Source organism: Lycium barbarum, chromosome 6, assembly GCF_019175385.1.
Source record: "Lycium barbarum isolate Lr01 chromosome 6, ASM1917538v2, whole genome shotgun sequence".
NCBI lineage: Eukaryota > Viridiplantae > Streptophyta > Magnoliopsida > Solanales > Solanaceae > Lycium > Lycium barbarum.
In genome coordinates this window covers 101,849,945-101,854,872 of record NC_083342.1, presented here as the reverse complement: position 1 = coordinate 101,854,872, position 4,928 = coordinate 101,849,945, and the positions used below count along the sequence as shown (strand labels likewise).

Sequence of the window (4,928 nt, the reverse complement as noted above, 5' to 3'; positions counted from 1 at the left end):
TCAGCTAAGCCCTAAATCCCTTTACCACCAAAAGAACACAACAACCACACCTTGTCGTCTTCTCCTCTTTCCCTTCCATTTTTGGACGACTGCTCCACCTCCTTTCACCATCACGGACCTTTGCTACTCCATTCTCATGTAATACATCTCCTCTCTCATCTTCAACGATTTGGTCAACATAAATGGCCAAAAACACTTCTGAAATTTCTGAAAAGAAAGCAACTTCAAAGATTCGATTTTGATTTTCAAATAGCTAATTCAACTTTGAAATCCCGCTCAAAATCATTAACCCTAGCACTCTTCTTCCACCTATAAATATATCTCTAACTCCTAAGCCGAAGGGGGACTTTTTCGAGGGGGGGGGGGGGGGCAGATCGAAGAAAAAAAGGGGGTTTTCTTTTTAAGAAAGAGAGGGGAGCACCATCACAATATACAATATCTGCATATTTTAGAACCTTTTATCGTCTAAAATTACCTCTTCAATCTCGGTTTATACTTTAGTCGCGACAGAGATTTAGAACTCATTTGGAATTCGAGGTTTGAATCTAATCATAACGAGAGAGTAGATTCGACGCCGACGACCCCAGTTCACTGCACCCATAAGAGGTAAAATTCGATGCTATTCTGATTTGTGGTTCTGTTAAGATCCTGTTCGTTTAGAAAAATCGTGGCCTAGTGCCCTGCTATTACCTTTTGTGATTTAAATCTGTGCTATCAGCCACTGTTTTCTTTTTTAGCTCTCTCAGCGGTTTTTTTTTTTTTTTGACTAATATAGAAATCATGTTTTTTTTATTAAAGTGTGACTATCAATATTCGCACTAGAATTCATATATATAAAGTAATTTGGAAGTTTAGAATGAGAGTGAATATGTTTTGTTTGATGTTCAGTAATTTGGCACAATTTGTAGTCTTGAGCATTTAGATAAAAAAAGAAGAACAAGAAGAAGAAGAAAGATTAGAATTGTACATTACATTTATGCTGATATTAAGAAGCGGACAAACAGAAGTAACCGATTAAAACATAAATATGCACAAGCATGACAAAGGGCAAGTAAATTACTCTGCATGGCTGTCCAAATTCCCTTTTTTGCAAATCATGAACCTGCTCCCTTATTTTATGACTGCTTTGAAGTATTAATTAAAAATTAGGGACAGAAATGGACTGTTATGTTCAGGTATCCTTCATGATAATTTTTTAGTATAAAGGAGATTATTTGTTTGTATGCATAAGGATTAATTCCATTCGAGTTAATGCATTCCCCTTAGTTCATTGCACTTACAAAAGGTAATATCGCTTCTCCTTCGTTTTCGCTTTTCTCTCAGATTCACGGTTTAGTTTTAGGCAATTTTGACCTGTTTCATCTCTGTTTGGATTCTTCATAGGTGTTTACGTTAATTTATGTGACTAGTGAGTTTCAGTACTTATTTGCTTGGCTGCTTGAATTAGAATAGGTTAGAGTATTGAGATTACTTATCAGGAAAACAAAACTGTTTGTTTGTGCACTAATTCGATGTAGATATTGGTGTAGCATAGTTCCAGTTTTGAGTAGCTCGTTAATGATTGATATGAATTTGATTTCGGATTAAGTGCCATTATGTAGTCTCTAGCTGGTGGCTGCCCTGTTCAGTCAATTTTGATAATTAGTCGAATTTGTGGATTAGTTGTTACAATATTCTTAGTGTGGTTGTCTCAATCTCACTCTGCTCTAACTAAAGATAACAGCTAAATATGGACCTAGGGGGGCTAATCAATTGCTGAAGTTGTGGTTTAGGATTTTCCTCTATCTCTCTGAGTCATCATGTTTTCTTCAACAACTATCCTCTCTGCATTCAGTTTTAATCACATGCACTTGTTTCTCTTAAATATGAATTGGTGATAGGCATTTGTTAAAATCCTTTTCAGTTTTCTTGTTAAATTATTATCTTCATTTGGTCCTTGCAATGTTGATAGAACAGACAGGGACATCAAAACCCCATCAGGGCGTGATGATTTGTCAATGGGAATCTCTCTGATGGGGAATCCCTGAATGTTTGCTTGTCTCGCTGATTTAATTTGTGTTCCGTAAATGATGTAATACAATGTGATAAGAAAACACGAATGAAAATTTTCTTTGCTTCCACCTAGATCTGCCTATATGATAAAATCAAAATGGTTGAACATATTTTAATGCCACCATCGTTGGATGTGCAAATCTGGATATTGACAACAAGTCGTAATAGGAACCATGATTTAGGATTATATGTGAATGCCTTTAACACTCATTTTTGAGTAGTGTATGATGTCGGAGTATGTCTCTTTACATTGTATTTCCAAAAAGTCCAAATTCTGTTTACTCTTTGGTTTATTTGTCACTTGTAAAAACTGATTTTAGGAACTTCACTTAACGGAGAATGATGAGATATTTATCTTCCAACTTAGAGTATTATTTAAAAACCTCACTGTTTGCAAGAGTTAAATTCTGATAATTATGGCTATCATGACATTTATAAAATATTTGTTTGCACATTGTGAGTTTTTTTCCCCCTCTGATTCTAATATTCGCTAAGAATCCTGTCATTATTCTAATCCTGTTTTTCTTTTCCTTTGCATGAACACTGGAGCCAAAGAGTTTCATTTTGAGACTCAACGACACCTCTTACGGAGTCCGCATATCATTCACTGTCTTCGCTCTTACTTTGCTCAAGCGGAGAATTGCAGAACATCATTACCCCTTTGTGAAAAGCTGAAAATGGCTAAAATCATTTTATGTCACTTTTGTTTATTCGTTGGCGCGATTTAAATGTCTTGTGTGACTAACCTTCCACTTCTACTTTGTGTTATTAACTGTTATGACTTTAGTACTCCCTATGTAGCTTATAGCTAAGATCAACAAATATTTTAAATTGCTATTCGTCCGTTTTCTAAATCTGGAAACATTTTTTATTCCAAGTCAAATTTTAGTTCTTAGAGTGCCAGTTTAACAAGTAATAAGTTGAAATGATTTATTTTTTAGATGCTCAATAATCAATCTTCTTTAACATGAATTAGATGCCTGTAATCTAGCCCCATTTAAGTCACAAAGAGGTTTGAATTCTTTCTACACTCGTCATGAGGGCTTTACAATTATTTTAACTAAGTTTAACTATTTTTAAGCTTACTTTCGCACCTATGTTTTAAAGAAGTTCAGAACACGAAAACTTTCGTTACCTTGAGATTCTTATATAACCAAATATTTTGACTTGCTATATTATACACACTATTTAAATCAACTGTTTAATTGATTAACTATTATCCTTATTCACTTGGTTGTCTTGCCATTTATTGAGGGATTACACTTAGCTTAATTAATTGTAAGTCCGGTCGGTTAACCATTTTTAATGGATTTTAAAGGGTGCCTAATATCTTCCCTTTAGATTAATTGAACCCTTACCTAGAATCTTAAGTTAGTAGACCTTAAAACGGAGTTAACTTTAGAAAATAACTTTAATGAACTTTAGGTATCCTAATTCACCATAAATAATTAGGTGGCGACTTCCTAACTTTAATTAACCCCGGAATTACCAGAATGTTGTAAACCATTTTGACTTCGGTTAAAATGGGGTATAACATATATATTTTAATCGTGTTTAAGATATAATGTAGTATTTTATACTTATTACGTGTGTTTTCTTGTGTAGGACTTGTTCCTGAGTAAACGAGCATTTTTGGAGCTTAAATGGAGGTTTTAGGACTTCGTCCAAAAAATAAATCGGGATGAGTTCGGGGTTCAAGGATCGATTGAGTATGCATGTAAAATAATTGAACCAAAAGGATGACATCGCGAAACAAGCTTGGCGCGACACTTGGCGCTACGCCCAGCGTGCCGCGCCTACCTGCAAAAATCTCAGGTTCTAAAAATATGTCCTATCACCCCGCCTAGCGCGATGCCCTGCATGGTGTGGTAGGCCAATTATGGGTTGTTTTCTATTTTTTGATTTTTTAAGGGTATTTTGGTCTGAGCACTTTCGGGATATCCTATAAATATATGAAAAACATGTTTTTGAAGGGACTTTTGACCTAGGGAGCATTGGAGGAGCGTAGAAGAGGATTTGACGACCGAATTCATTGCTTTCCATCACGATTCGATTCAATACGGGAGTTTGGATCAATCGTCTATTGTAATGTTTTTTAATTCTATTTGTTCTATGTTCTTTATTTTACTATGGAGTAGTGTTATACCCCATTTGAACGGGTTAAAGTAGGAGTACAATATATTTGATCCCTATTTGTTTTATTTTAAGGAGTCGCCACCTAATTAGTTTAACGGTGAATTAAGACACCTAATTTATTAACTAAGGTAAAACCTAACTAAATCTCCGTTAATGGTCTGCTTAATTAGCGTAATTCTAGATTATCCTAAAGGGAAGGGGTTAGGCATCCTTTAGAATCCGTTAACTACGGTTAACCGGTCAAACTTAGGTTAATTAATTAGGGCTAAAGATGCAAATATAACCTTTAAATTTTAAGAAAATGACATGTAAACGTTGCTAAGGTTTTAAAGGAAAATATAATAATGCCATTTAAAATAATACTTGTAAATGTTGTTAAGGCTTTAAATGGAAATACAATAATGCTATTTAAAATAAGATTTGTAGAAGATATAATGATTTGCATAAAAGAAGACTTTAAATGCTATTTAAAATAAAACTTATAAATGTTGGTGAGGCTTTAAATGAAAATAATAATAATAATAATAATAATAATAATAATAATAATGCTAAAATAAGACTTGCAAAAAATATAATGATTTACATATAAGTAAAAGAAAATGCGGGTTTGTGCAGCGTTTCTATAAATATTTGAAAGAACTCAAATGGCGAGGTATTAATCGATTTAAATTGCTCAAATTTATTAAGTGATCAAATAAGTCAAGAAGGCAATAAGCAAATTAGCTCTTTTTGTTATATGA

General features: G+C 33.8%; 1 non-coding gene across 1 annotated transcript; it reads left to right on the top strand.

Annotated features, from left to right (window-relative positions):
* The first annotated feature begins 1,935 nt into the window (after window positions 1-1,935).
* Window positions 1,936-2,019, top strand: LOC132601018 (small nucleolar RNA R44/J54/Z268 family). The gene has a single exon (XR_009567470.1). It is a non-coding gene; the product is annotated as a small nucleolar RNA R44/J54/Z268 family (small nucleolar RNA).
* The last annotated feature ends 2,909 nt before the right edge of the window (window positions 2,020-4,928 follow it).